Consider the following 15,724-nt stretch of genomic DNA (forward strand, 5'->3'; position numbering starts at 1 on the left):
AGAGCCAAGTGACTTGGTGTATAGCGAGAATAGGAGAGGGCCAAGAACAGAGCCCTGGGGGACACCAGTGGTGAGAGCGCGTGGTGAGGAGACAGATTCTCGCCACGCCACCTGGTAGGAGCGAATAGGTCTCCAGTGTTGGATGGTTGGACTGAGGCTGTGTTTTGTTACTTCTAATAGGTCTCCAGTGTTGGATGGTTGCTTGGACTGTCGCTGGGTTTTGTCTGTATCGTTGAAAACACTTGATTTCAGAATGCAGCAGGGTTAGTTACTTAGTGAGCTAGCATTGCTAACGTTAGCACCAAATGTTTTAAGACTGTCGCTAAGATTTAAACTCCGCTATTATTGTTAAACACCATTTTTTTTTGCATGTAGCAGTCGGACTAGCAGATACAGGACTATGCTTAGCGCCGTTAGCCAGATTAGCATCTACATTCAGATACAGGACTATGCTTAGCGCCGTTAGCCAGATTAGCATCTACATTCAGATACAGGACTATGCTCAGCGCCGTTAGCCAGATTAGCATCTACATTCAGATACAGGACTATGTTTAGCGCCGTTAGCCAGATTAGCATCTACATTCAGATACAGGACTATGCTTAGCGCCGTTAGCCAGATTAGCATCTACATTCAGATACAGGACTATGCTTAGCGCCGTTAGCCAGATTAGCATCTACATTCAGATACAGGACTATGCTCAGCGCCGTTAGCCAGATTAGCATCTACATTCAGATACAGGACTATGTTTAGCGCCGTTAGCCAGATTAGCATCTACATTCAGATACAGGACTATGCTTAGCGCCGTTAGCCAGATTAGCATCTACATTCAGATACAGGACTATGCTTAGCGCCGTTAGCCAGATTAGCATCTACATTCAAATAAATAAAAAAATCCACATACGTGTTTAGCAGATGTTATTGCGGGTGTAACGAAATGCTTGATACATTCAGATACAGTACAATCGTTAGCCAGATTAGCCTCTACATTCAGATATTGTACTATGGTTAGCACCATTAGCCAGATTAGCCTCTACATTCAGATATAGTACTATGGTTAGCACCATTAGCCAGATTAGCCTCTACATTCAGATATAGTACTTTGGTTAGCACCATTGGCCAGATTAGCATCTACATTCAGATATAGTACTATGGTTAGCACCATTAGCCAGATTAGCATCTACATTCATTAGCATCTCCATTCTGATTTATTTTTCAGGGTAATGCAGTTGATTGGTGACTATCACTACAAGCATTATAATATGATCACAACCCAAAGTGTTGTGAAATGCACTCATAGTCCCACAGGGCGGCACCCATTTGTCCCAGCGTCGTCCGGGTTTGTCCCAGCGTCGTCCGGGTTTGTCCCAGCGTCGTCCGGGTTTGGCCCGGCATCGTCCGGGCCAAGTCGTCCGGGTTTGGCCCGGCGTCGTCCGGGTTTGGCCCGGCGTCGTCCGGGTTTGGCCCGGCGGGAGGCCGTCATTGTAAATAAGAATTAGTTCTTAACTGACTTGCCTCGTTAAATAAATTTTTTAAAAATGGTTTAATGACAAAAGCCTACGTGTCTCAATCAATGTTTTTAGTTGCCTCACTGTCTCTCTTTCCGTGTCTGTTCCAGGAGCGGGATGGGATGCGCGCTATCCTGGAGTCCTATGACAGTGAGCTGTCTTCTAGTGACTACACTCACTGTCTCTCTTTCCGTGTGTTCCAGGAGAGGGATGGGATGCGCGCTATCCTGGAGTCCTATGACAGTGAGCTGTCTTCTAGTGACTACACTCACTGTCTCTCTTTCCGTGTGTTCCAGGAGAGGGATGGGATGCGCGCTATCCTGGAGTCCTATGACAGTGAGCTGTCTTCTAGTGACTACACTCAATGTCTCTCTTTCCGTGTGTTCCAGGAGAGGGATGGGATGCGCGCTATCCTGGAGTCCTATGACAGTGAGCTGTCTTCTAGTGACTACACTCCTCAACTCAGCCGCAGACTCAGAGAGGCAGAAGATGTACTGACCAAGACTCAGAACCACAATACAGAGATGGAGGTATGGAGACGGTCTGTCTGTGTCTCTGTCTGTCTGTGTCTCTGTCTGTCTGTGTCTCTGTCTGTCTGTGTCTCTGTCTGTCTCAACCTAGATGTCTGTCTGTGTCTCTGTCTGTCTCAACCTAGATTCGGTCTTATGGAGCAGAATTTGAAATTGTGTTATTTTGAGTTGAGGAACAATGGGAAAATAATTCTGCTTTGAAGTTGATCAACTTTGTAAACTCACTTTTGAGAAAATGATTTTTGAATGTTTTGGTATCTGGTGAAGAGCTCTTCTTTGTCTACACCCATTCAGCATCGTTCACGCCTTAAGCTTTAGCCCCACCCACTTGGCGCTCAACTAACAGTACACTTTTAGTTTAAGACATATAGCTAGCAAGTTAGGTAAACAATGAACCTAGCTAGGCAAACAGAGTGTAAGATCACACACACGTCACTTAACGTTAGCTAACGAGCCAACCAGTTAACGTTAGCTAGTTAACCTCTCTAGGGTACGTGGGGCGTCCCACCTCGTCAACAGCCAGTGAAAGTGCAGATGTGTTTTCTTTCAAATGATACCAAGAATATGCATATCCTTGCTTCTGGGACTGAGCTACAGGCAGTTAGATTAGGGTATGTCTACAGGCAGTTAGATTAGGGTATGTCTACAGGCAGTTAGATTAGGGTATGTCTACAGGCAGTTAGATTAGGGTATGTCTACAGGCAGTTAGATTAGGGTATGTCTACAGGCGGTTAGATTAGGGTATGTCTACAGGCGGTTAGATTAGGGTATGTCTACAGGCGGTTAGATTAGGGTATGTCTACAGGCGGTTAGATTGGGGTATGTCTACAGGCGGTTAGATTGGGGTATGTCTACAGGCGGTTAGATTGGGGTATGTCTACAGGCGGTTAGATTAGGGTATGTCTACAGGCGGTTAGATTAGGGTATGTCTACAGGCGGTTAGATTAGGGTATGTCTACAGGCGGTTAGATTAGGGTATGTCTACAGGCGGTTAGATTAGGGTATGTCTACAGGCGGTTAGATTAGGGTATGTCTACAGGCGGTTAGATTAGGGTATGTCTACAGGCGGTTAGATTAGGGTATGTCTACAGGCGGTTAGATTAGGGTATGTCTACAGGCGGTTAGATTAGGGTATGTCTACAGGCGGTTAGATTAGGGTATGTCTACAGGCGGTTAGATTAGGGTATGTCTACAGGCGGTTAGATTGGGGTATGTCTACAGGCGGTTAGATTGGGGTATGTCTACAGGCGGTTAGATTGGGGTATGTCTACAGGCGGTTAGATTGGGGTATGTCTACAGGCGGTTAGATTGAGAAAAGGGGGTTATCCTGTCTAGGATAGAACCCAGTTTCACTAGCGTCCCACCTCGTCAACAGCCAGTGAAACTTTGCAGGGCGCCAAATTCAAAACAACAGAAATACCATAATTTAAATTCCTCTAACATACAAGTTTATCCACCATTTTAAAGACAAACTTGTTGTTAATCCCACCACAGTGTCCGATTTCAAAAAGGCAAACGATTGTTAGGTCAGAGCCAAGTCACAGAAAAACACAGCCATTTTTCCAGCCAAAGAGAGGAGTCACAAAAAGCAGAAATAGAGATAAAAAAATTAATCACTAGTCTTTGATCTTCATCAGATGACACTCATAGGACTTCATGTTACACAATACATGTATGTTTTGTTCGGTAAAGTTCATATTTATATCCAAAAATCTGAGTTTAAATTGCCACTTTACATTCAGTAGTTCCAAAACATCCAGTGATTTTGCAGAGAGCCACATCAATGTACAGGAATACTCATAATAAACATGTTATGTTTTATGTTATGCTAAAAGATACAACTGTTATGCATGGGATTTTAGATCCACACCTCCTTAAAGCTGTGTCAGATTTTTATAAAAACTTTACGGAAAAAGCACACCATGCAATAATCTGAGTACGGCGCTCCGAGACCAAAACAACCCAAACAGATATCCGCCATGTTGTGGAGTCAACAGAAGTCAGAAATAACATCAGAAATATTCACTTTCCTTTGATGATCTTCATCGGAATGCACTCCCAGGAATCCCAGTTCCACAATTAATGTTTGTTTTTGTTCGATAATGTCCATTTATGTCCAAATACCTCCTTTTTGTTCACGCTTGTTTAGCCCAGTAATCAAAAATCATGAGGCGACATCACTAGGTGCAGACGAAAAGTCAAAGTTCCGTTACAGTCCGTAGAAACATGTCAAACGTATAGAATCAATCTTTAGAATGTTTTTAACATAAATCTTCAATAATGTTCCAACCGGAATATTCCTTTGTCTGTAGAATTGCAATGGAACACAAGCTAACTATCACGTGAACGCGCGTGGTCAGCTCATGCTTCTCTGGCAGACCTCTGACTCAATCCCCTCTCTTTCGCCCCCACATCACAGTTGAAGCCTCAAACAAGGTTCTAAAGACTGTTGACATTTTTTCTCAGGTTTTTGCCTGCCATATGAGTTCTGTTATACTCACAGACATAATTCAAACAGTTTTAGAAACTTCAGTTTTTTCTATCCAAATCTACTAATTATATGCATATTCTAGCTTTTATGTCTGAGTAGCAGGCAGTTTAATTTGGCCATGCTTTTCATCCAAAATTCCCAATGCTGCCCCCTACCCTAGAGAAGTTAAACAACAATGAACACAGTGCCAACAATGCCACAGTGCTGGGAGCTTACTAACCAGGTTGAATGTTAGCTAGCTAACATCAGGCTCCTAACTAGAAAAGTAAATGGTTTTGGGATACAAATAATAATGTCAGCTAGGGAACCAGCCAGCTAACATTAGCTAGCTAGCTAACGGTACACTAGCTTGAAATGAAACAATTTTCTGTCAATTAGAAACATGTAATATCTGAAAATGTAGCTAACTATCTTACCTGTATACATCATTAGGTATGATGGACGCGTCTCCCTGTCAGGAATGCCATGCCACGCTTGCCCCTTAGTTTGAAGATGTAATCCGGAGACAGGTGTTTTCTCCATCTCTTTAGCTGTCATGCTCTAATTTCACTGATTTTCAAAACTTGATCCTTCAGAAAGTGGAGAGCAACACTTATGCAGCTCCTCTACACTACATTTCATAGAGGATTACCAACACAGACTGACGAGGTCATAGGCAGAACCCTTCTGTAGGCCGGACCCTTCTGTAGGCAGAACCCTTCTGTAGGCCGGACCAATCTGAACTCCTCTCTCTGCACATGGCCTAGTTTCCCGAATCGGGTCACATATATACAGTTGAAGTCGTATGTTTACATACACCTTAGCCAAATACATTTAAACTCCATTTTTCACAGTTCCTGACATTTAATCCTTGGATAAAGTTGCTGTCTTAGGTCATTTAGGATCACCACTTTATTTTAAGAATGTGAAATGTCAGAATAATAGTAGAGAGCTATTAAATAAATCATATTTTATTTCTTTCATCACATTCCCAGGAGGTTAGAAGTTTAAATACACTCAATTATTATTTGATAGCATTGCCTTTTTAAATTGTTTAATTTGGGTCAAATGTTTCGGATAGCCTTCTACAAGCTTCCCACAATAAGTTGGGTGAATTTTGGCCCATTCCTCCTGACAGAGCTGGTGTACTTGAGTCAAGTTTGAAGGCCTCCTTGCTCACACATGCTTTTTCAGTTCTGCCCTCAAATGTTCTGTAGGATTGAGGTCAGGGCTTTGTGATGGCCACTCCAATACCTTGACTTTGTTGTCCTTAAGCCATTTTGCCACAACTTTGAAAGTATGCTTGGGGTCATTGTCCATTTGGAAGACCCATTTGAGACCAAGCTTTAACTTCCCGACTGATGTCTTGAAATGTTGCTTCAATATATCCACATAGTTTTCCTGCCTCATGATGCAGATTTCCAAGCTGTTTAAAAGCACAGTCAACTTAGTGTATGTAAACTTCTGACCCACTGGAATTGTGATACAGTGAAATAATCTATCTGTAAACAATTGTTAGAGAAATCACTTGTCATTCACAAAGTAGATGTCCTAACCGACTTGCCCAAACTATAACTTGTTAAAACAAGACATTTGTAGAGTTGAAAAACATGTTTTATTGACTCCAACCTAAGTGTATGTTAACTAGTTTTAATGACTCCAACCTAAGTGTATGTTAACTAGTTTTAATGACTCCAACCTAAGTGTATGTTAACTAGTTTTAATGACTCCAACCTAAGTGTATGTTAACTAGTTTTAATGACTCCAACCTAAGTGTATGTAATCTTCCCACTTCAACTGTGCATGTATGTATCTTATGTTGACACCCCCTCAAATGAGTGGATTTGGCTGTTTCAGCCACACCCGTTGCTGCCAGGGGTATAACATTGAGCATACATCCATGCAATCTCCATAGACAAACATTTGCAGTAGAATGGCCTTTACTGAAGAGCTTGGTGACTTTCAACGTGACACCGTCATAGGATGCCACTTTTCCAACAAGTCAGTTTGTGAAATGTCTGCCCTGCTAGAGCTGCCCCTGGTCAACTTTAAGTGCTGTTATTGTGAAGTGGAAACATCTAGAAGCAACAATGGCTCAGCCGTGAAGTGGTAGGCGACACAACCTCAGCAGAACGGGACCGCAGAGTGCTGAAGTGCAATGCTTGTAAAAATGGTCTGTCCTCTGTTGCAACACTCACTACCGAGTTCCAAACTGACCTCTGTTACAACACTCACTACCGAGTTCCAAACTGTCCTCTGTTACAACACTCACTACCGAGTTCCAAACTGTCCTCTGTTGCAACACTCACTACCGAGTTCCAAACTGTCCTCTGTTGCAACACTCACTACCGAGTTCCAAACTGTCCTCTGTTGCAACACTCACTACCGAGTTCCAAACTGTCCTCTGTTGCAACACTCACTACCGAGTTCCAAACTGTCCTCTGTTGCAACACTCACTACCGAGTTCCAAACTGTCCTCTGTTACAACACTCACTACCGAGTTCCAAACTGTCCTCTGTTGCAACACTCACTACCGAGTTCCAAACTGTCCTCTGTTGCAACACTCACTACCGAGTTCCAAACTGTCCTCTGTTGCAACACTCACTACCGAGTTCCAAACTGTCCTCTGTTGCAACACTCACTACCGAGTTCCAAACTGTCCTCTGGAAGCAACATCATCACAATGACAGATATTACACGTTTCTAATTTTGACACAGTGGTTTCATTTCAAGCTACAGTGTACTGTTAGCTAGCTAGCTAACATTAGCTGTCTGGTTTCCTAGCTGATGTTATTATTCGTATCCCAGAGCCGTGTTCATGCAGGGTGGTAAAACCACGTGATCTGAGCTTCAATGGGTTTCCATGGCCGAGCAGCCGCACACAAGCCTAACATCACCATGCTCAATGACACTCGTGGCTGGACTGGTGTAAAGCTCGCCGCCACTGGACTCTGGAAACGCCTTCTCTGGAGGGATGAATCACGCTTCACCATCTGGCAGTCCGAAGGGCGAATCTGGGTTTGGCGGATGCCAGGAGAACGCTACCTGCCCCAATGCAAAGTGCCAACTGTAATGTTTGGTGGAGGATAAATAACGGTCTGTGGCTGTTTATCACAGTTCGGGCCCGTTAGTTCAAGTGTAGGGGAATATTAGCACGACAACATACAATGACATTCTAGACAATTCTGTTTCTTCCAACATTGTGGCAACAGTTTGGGGAAGGCCCTTTCCTGTTTCAGCATGACAATACCCCCGCGCACAAAGCGAGATCCATTTCTGAAATGGTTTGTCGAGATCGATGTGGAAGAACTTGACTATCCTGCACAGATCCCTGACTGCGAGCCAGGCCTGGTCTCCCAACATCAGTGCCTGATCTCACTAATGCTCTTGTGGCTGCATGGAAGCAAGTCCCCGCAGCAATGTTCCAACATCTAGTGGGAAAGCCCTCCAGGAAGAGTGGAGGCTGTTATAGAATATTTGGTTCTCTACCAGTCTTCCTCTCTCTGCCTGCCGCACACGCACACGCACACACACACACACCTACCTCTTGTCTAAGTGGTGTTTTTCTCCCTCTTCTGCAGGTTCTGTTGACTAAAGCCCAAGAGGAGGCTGGGGCCCTCAAACTACAAGTACAGACTGTGAGTGTACACACACACACACACACACACACACACACACACACACACACACACACACACACACACACACACACACACACACACACACACACACACACACACACACACACACACACACACACACACACACACACACACACACACACACACACACACACACACACACACACACACACCCTGTGAAATAAAGCGTGTTTTTCCTAGACGGCGGTCGTTTATAACACACACTTGGCTGTTCCTGTTTCCAGGGCAACGTCACAATTGCCGTGGTGATGGGAAGTGACACGTGTGAAATCATCTCGTCTCGCCACACACACACACACCCTCTCGTCTCTCCACCTTGTGATTACCTCTCTGTCTGAGGAGAGACAGAAGAGGGAGAGGAATGAATGAATGTATCATTGTGTGTGTCTGAGTGGTGTTGAATCACGAGCCGTGTCCCTCTCCTCCTCTCTTCCCTTGTTACCCAGACATCTCCTTCATTGATTAGTCTCTATCAGAGGAGAGACAGATGGAGGGAGACCACTGTGCTGTCTGTTTAGGGAATAGTGGTATAGAGAGGGAGATGCACCACTGTGCTGTCTGTTTAGGGAATAGTGGTATAGAGAGGGGGACCACTGTGCTGTCTGTTTAGGGAATAGTGGTATAGAGAGGGGGACCACTGTGCTGTCTGTTTAGGGAATAGTGGTATAGAGAGGGGGACCACTGTGCTGTCTGTTTAGGGAATAGTGGTATAGAGAGGGAGACCACTGTGCTGTCTGTTTAGGGAATAGTGGTATAGAGAGGGGGACCACTGTGCTGTCTGTTTAGGGAATAGTGGTATAGAGAGGGGGACCACTGTGCTGTCTGTTTAGGGAATAGTGGTATAGAGAGGGGGACCACTGTGCTGTCTGTTTAGGGAATAATGGTATAGAGAGGGGGACCACTGTGCTGTCTGTTTAGGGAATAGTGGTATAGAGAGGGGGACCACTGTGCTGTCTGTTTAGGGAATAGTGGTATAGAGAGGGGGACCACTGTGCTGTCTGTTTAGGGAATAGTGGTATAGAGAGGGGGACCACTGCTGTCTGTTTAGGGAATAGTGGTATAGAGAGGGGGACCACTGTGCTGTCTGTTTAGGGAATAGTGGTATAGAGAGGGAGACCACTGTGCTGTCTGTTTAGGGAATAGTGGTATAGAGAGGGAGACCACTGTGCTGTCTGTTTAGGGAATAGTGGTATAGAGAGGGAGACCACTGTGCTGTCTGTTTAGGGAATAGTGGTATAGAGAGGGAGACCACTGTGCTGTCTGTTTAGGGAATAGTGGTATAGAGAGGGGGACCACTGTGCTGTCTGTTTAGGGAATAGTGGTATAGAAAGGGAGACCACTGTGCAGTCTGTTTAGGGAATAGTGGTATAGAGAGGGGGACCACTGTGCTGTCTGTTTAGGGAATAGTGGTATAGAGAGGGGGACCACTGCTGTCTGTTTAGGGAATAGTGGTATAGAGAGGGGGACCACTGTGCTGTCTGTTTAGGGAATAGTGGTATAGAGAGGGGGACCACTGTGCTGTCTGTTTAGGGAACAGTGGTATAGAGAATTTAGAGAGGGAGATGGAAGAAGGGAGAGGGGGCCGGAGGGAGGTGGAAGAAGGGAGAGGGGGCCGGAGGGAGGTGGAAGAAGGGAGAGGGGGCCGGAGGGAGGGAGATGATGGGGGAGAGGGGGCCGGAGGGAGGGGGGAGATGGGGGAGAGGGAAGGCATCGGAGTGATTGGGTCTGTTTTTATGTTAGTCTGGGTTACTAAATGTGTGTCTCTGTGTTCTAGATGGAGTTGGAGCTGGAGGTTATGAAGAAGCAGCAAGACTCCGTCGCTGAGGGCATCCCCTTAGCAACGAACGAGGAAGTCAACACACTCCGGTAACTCACACACTTAACACCAGCAGAGAGGTGAAGTACCATACTATATGTAGTGGATTGTGAGAGAGGAGAGAGAATGGAGTGGAGGGTGAGAGAGGAGAGAGAATGGAGTGAGCCTGGGGGCCAGGCGGCTGGCTAGGGAGCGCGGGGGGCCAGGCGGCTGGCTAGGGAGCGCGGGGGGCCAGGCGGCTGGCTAGGGAGCGCGGGGGCCAGGCGGCTGGCTAGGGAGCGCGGGGGCAAGGCGGCTGGCTAGGGAGCGCGGGGGCCAGGCGGCTGGCTAGGGAGCGCGGGGGCCAGGCGGCTGGCTAGGGAGCGCGGGGGGCCAGGCGGCTGGCTAGGGAGCGCGGGGGGCCAGGCGGCTGGCTAGGGAGCGCGGGGGGCCAGGCGGCTGGCTAGGGAGCGCGGGGGGCCAGGCGGCTGGCTAGGAGCGCGGGGGCCAGGCGGCTGGCTAGGGAGCGCGGGGGCCAGGCGGCTGGCTAGGGAGCGCGGGGGCCAGGCGGCTGGCTAGGGAGCCCGGGGTCAGGCGGCTGGCTAGAGAGTGCTGGGGGCCAGGTGGGTTGCTAGGGAGCGCGTGGGGCTAGGCGTCTGGCGCGGCGGGCTGGTTAGGGAGCGCGGGGGCCAGGCGGCTGGGAGAAGAGGGGGTGAAGAAGAGAGGCTGGGAGAAGAGGGTAGTTGGAGAAGTGGGGGGTGAAGAAGAGGGTAGTTGGAGAAGTGGGGGTGAAGAAGAGGGTAGTTGGAGAAGTGGGGGGTGAAGAAGAGGGTAGTTGGAGAAGTGGGGGTGAAGAAGAGGGTAGTTGGAGAAGTGGGGGGTGAAGAAGAGGGTAGTTGGAGAAGTGGGGGTGAAGAAGAGGGTAGTTAGAGAAGTGGGGGTGAAGAGGGAGGAGGAGAGGCTGGTAGAAGAGGGTAGTTAGAGAAGTGGGGGTGAAGAAGAGGAGGAGAGGCTGGGAGAAGAGGGTAGTTAGAGAAGTGGGGGGTGAAGAAGAGGAGGAGAGGCTGGGAGAAGAGGGTAGTTAGAGAAGTGGGGGTGAAGAAGAGGAGGAGAGGCTGGGAGAAGAGGGTAGTTAGAGAAGTGGGGGGTGGAGAAGAGGAGGAGAGGCTGGGAGAAGAGGGTAGTTAGAGAAGTGGGGGTGAAGAGGGTAGTTAGAGAAGTGGGGGGTGAAGAAGAGGAGGAGAGTCTGGGAGAAGAGGGTAGTTAGAGAAGTGGGGGGTGAAGAAGAGGAGGAGAGGCTGGGAGAAGAGGGTAGTTAGAGAAGTGGGGCGTGAAGAAGAGGAGGAGAGGCTGGGAGAAGAGGGTAGTTAGAGAAGTGGGGGTGAAGAAGAGGAGGAGAGGCTGGGAGAAGAGGGTAGTTAGAGAAGTGGGGGGTGAAGAAGAGGAGGAGAGGCTGGGAGAAGAGGGTAGTTAGAGAAGTGGGGGTGAAGAAGAGGAGGAGAGGCTGGGAGAAGAGGGTAGTTAGAGAAGTAGGGGGTGAAGAAGAGGAGGAGAGGCTGGGAGAAGAGGGTAGTTCGAGAAGTGGGGGGTGAAGAAGAGGAGGAGAGGCTGGGAGAAGAGGGTAGTTAGAGAAGTGGGGGGTGAAGAAGAGGAGGAGAGGGATGTGAGGTCCACTGGGAGCGATAGAGGAAGAGATGGAGGTCAGACGTCATGCTGCATCTAATGTCAATCTGTGACATCATAACGACGACCAGAGGTTTTCCTACTAATGATGTGTCTCCTTCAGAATGGGGTTGTATTGCTTAGCCACTATAATTTACTTTTGGATAAATCTTCATCAGCGTTAATGGACTTTGTATTGAGAATAATGCTCAGTCGGGCGTCAGTCCAAAACAAACGTTCAAAACAATATTGTCAGTTAACATGTAACCCATGAATAGAACACCAAGCGTTAGAACATAGAACTATGGAACACACAACTGTAGAATATAGAAATATGGAACACACAACTGTAGAATATAGAACTATGGAACACACAACTGTAGAATATAGAACACAGAACTGTAGAATATAGAACTATGGAACACAGAACTGAGGAATGAAGAACATTAGAATGTATGAAGCGATCTTGGTGTTTTATCTCGTTATCTTGTAGGGTCATTAAATTACTATTAGATGGTGTTCATGTCGTCATGACGACGATATGTTTACATAATATATGCCATTACATCACAATGGCCTGACACACACCTGCTATCCACTTACCTACCCCGTGTAGGCCACACACACACACACACACACACACACACACACACACACACACACACACACACACACACACACACACACACACACACACACACACACACACTTTACCATCAATTACACACGTTGTGATTAGTGTCTCTGTTTCACTACAGTCTGGATATCAAAACAAGCATTCAGTTCATTAATGGGGACACACCGCTTCATTACACTCAGAATCATGATCACTATTGAGCTCATTCATCTAAGGAGTGTGTGTGTGTGTGTGTGTGTGTGTGTGTGTGTGTGTGTGTGTGTGTGTGTGTGTGTGTGTGTGTGTGTGTGTGTGTGTGTGTGTGTGTGTGTGTGTGTGTGTCGGCAGGCTGAAGATTGAGGAGTTGGAGGGAGAGCGGCAACGTCTGGAAGAACAGAACAATGTTCTAGAGCTGAGGCTGGAGAGACACAACTTACAGGTACACAGTCATGTGTGTGTGAGGACCTACAGGGCTTCTCTCTGGCCTGGGAGGTTCTGGTATCTCACCTGTCAATCATCCATGTCAGGGCTTCTCTCTGGCCTGGGAGGTTCTGGTAACTCACCTGTCAATCATCCACGTCAGGGCTTCTCTCTGGCCTGGGAGGTTTTGGTAACTCACCTGTCAATCATCCATGTCAGGGCTGCTCTCTGGCCTGGGAGGTTCTGGTAACTCACCTGTCAATCATCCACGTCAGGCGCTTCAGCCAATAACAATACTAATAATAATGATGGATGAAAAAGACGCTGCTTCCTGTTAGTTCACTATGTAGATGATCAGCCGAGTTTGAGCTGAATAAATAATAACAATAATAATCTGTCGCGCAGCAAACAAACAACTTGATACTCAGAGGGGGCAGCACTGAGCCTCTGACGTCACTTCCTGTAGCAGCACTGAGCCTCTGACGTCACTTCCTGTAGCAGCACTGAGCCTCTGACGTCACTTCCTGTAGTAGCACTGAGCCTCTAACGTCACTTCCTGTAGTAGCACTGAGCCTCTAACGTCACTTCCTGTAGTAGCACTGAGCCTCTAACGTCACTTCCTGGAGTAGCACTGAGCCTCTGACGTCACTTCCTGGAGTAGCACTGAGCCTCTGACGTCACTTCCTGGAGTAGCACTGAGCCTCTAACGTCACTTCCTGTAGTAGCACTGAGCCTCTGACGTCACTTCCTGTAGTAGCACTGAGCCTCTAACGTCACTTCCTGTAGCAGCACTGAGCCTCTAACGTCACTTCCTGTAGCAGCACTGAGCCTCTAACGTCACTTCCTGTAGTAGCACTGAGCCTCTAACGTCACTTCCTGGAGTAGCACTGAGCCTCTAACAGAGTCAATGTGGAGGCTATATACAGGGGGTACCAGTACAGAGTCAATGTGGAGGCTATATACAGGGGGTACCAGTACAGAGTCAATGTGGAGGCTATATACAGGGGGTACCAGTACAGAGTCAATGTGGAGGTTATATACAGGGGGTACCGGTACAGAGTCAATGTGGAGGCTATATACAGGGGGTACCAGTACAGAGTCAATGTAGAGGCTATATACAATCCTTCACCACACACACCTAGAGAGACACACCATCTAATCCTTCACCACACACACCTAGAGACACACACCATCTAATCCTTCACCACACACACCATCTAATCCTTCACCACACACACCTAGAGAGAGACACCATCTAATCCTTCACCACACACACCTAGAGACACACCATCTAATCCTTCACCACACACACCTAGAGACACACACCATCTAATCCTTCACCACACACACCATCTAATCCTTCACCACACACACCATCTAATCCTTCACCACACACACCTAGAGAGACACACCATCTAATCCTTCACCACACACACCTAGAGAGACACACCATCTAATCCTTCACTACACACACCTAGAGAGACACACCATCTAATCCTTCACCACACACACCTAGAGACACACACCATCTAATCCTTCACCACACACACCATCTAATCCTTCACCACACACACCATCTAATCCTTCACCACACACACCTAGAGAGACACACCATCTAATCCTTCACCACACACACCTAGAGAGACACACCATCTAATCCTTCACCACACACACCATCTACTTCCTTCACCACACACACCTAGAGAGACACACCATCTAATCCTTCACCACACACACCATCTAATCCTTCACCACACACACCTAGAGACACACACCATCTAATCCTTCACCACACACACCATCTAATCCTTCACCACACACACCATCTAATCCTTCACCACACACACCTAGAGAGACACACCATCTAATCCTTCACCACACACACCTAGAGACACACACCATCTAATCCTTCACCACACACACCATCTAATCCTTCACTACACACACCATCTAATCCTTCACCACACACACCATCTAATCCTTCACCACACACACCTAGAGACACACACCATCTAATCCTTCACCACACACACCTGAAGAGACACACACCATCTAATCCTTCACCACACACACCATCTAATCCTTCACCACACACACCTAGAGACACACCATCTAATCCTTCACCACACACACCTAGAGAGACACACCATCTAATCCTTCACCACACACACCTAGAGAGACACACACCATCTAATCCTTCACTACACACACCATCTAATCCTTCACCACACACACCTAGAGACACACACCATCTAATCCTTCACCACACACACCATCTAATCCTTCACTACACACACCATCTAATCCTTCACTACACACACCATCTAATCCTTCACCACACACACCATCTAATCCTTCACCACACACACCTAGAGACACACACCATCTAATCCTTCACCACACACACCTGGAGAGACACACACCATCTAATCCTTCACCACACACACCTAGAGAGACACACCATCTAATCCTTCACCACACACACCTAGAGACACACACCATCTAATCCTTCACCACACACACCATCTAATCCTTCACTACACACACCATCTAATCCTTCACCACACACACCTAGAGAGACACACCATCTAATCCTTCACCACACACACCTAGAGAGAGACACACCATCTAATCCTTCACCACACACACCTAGAGAGACACACCATCTAATCCTTCACCACACACACCATCTAATCCTTCACCACACACACCTAGAGAGACAAACACCATCTAATCCTTCACCACACACACCTAGAGACACACCATCTCATCCTTCACCACACACACCTAGAGACACACACCATCTAATCCTTCACTACACACACCATCTAATCCTTCACCACACACACCTAGACACACACCATCTAATCCTTCACCACACACACCTAGAGAGACACACCATCTAATCCTTCACCACACACACCTAGAGAGACACACACCATCTAATCCTTCACTACACACACCATCTAATCCTTCACCACACACACCTAGAGACACACACCATCTAATCCTTCACCACACACACCATCTAATCCTTCACTACACACACCATCTAATCCTTCA

At 47.2% G+C, this 15,724-nt stretch overlaps 1 pseudogene; it reads left to right on the forward strand.

Annotated features, from left to right (window-relative positions):
• The window catches only part of LOC124017317, a 69,086-nt pseudogene that overhangs the window by 23,681 nt on the left and 29,681 nt on the right, over positions 1 to 15,724 (forward strand).

The sequence above is a fragment of the Oncorhynchus gorbuscha genome, unplaced genomic scaffold (genome assembly GCF_021184085.1).
Source record: "Oncorhynchus gorbuscha isolate QuinsamMale2020 ecotype Even-year unplaced genomic scaffold, OgorEven_v1.0 Un_scaffold_1775, whole genome shotgun sequence".
Lineage (NCBI taxonomy): Eukaryota > Metazoa > Chordata > Actinopteri > Salmoniformes > Salmonidae > Oncorhynchus > Oncorhynchus gorbuscha.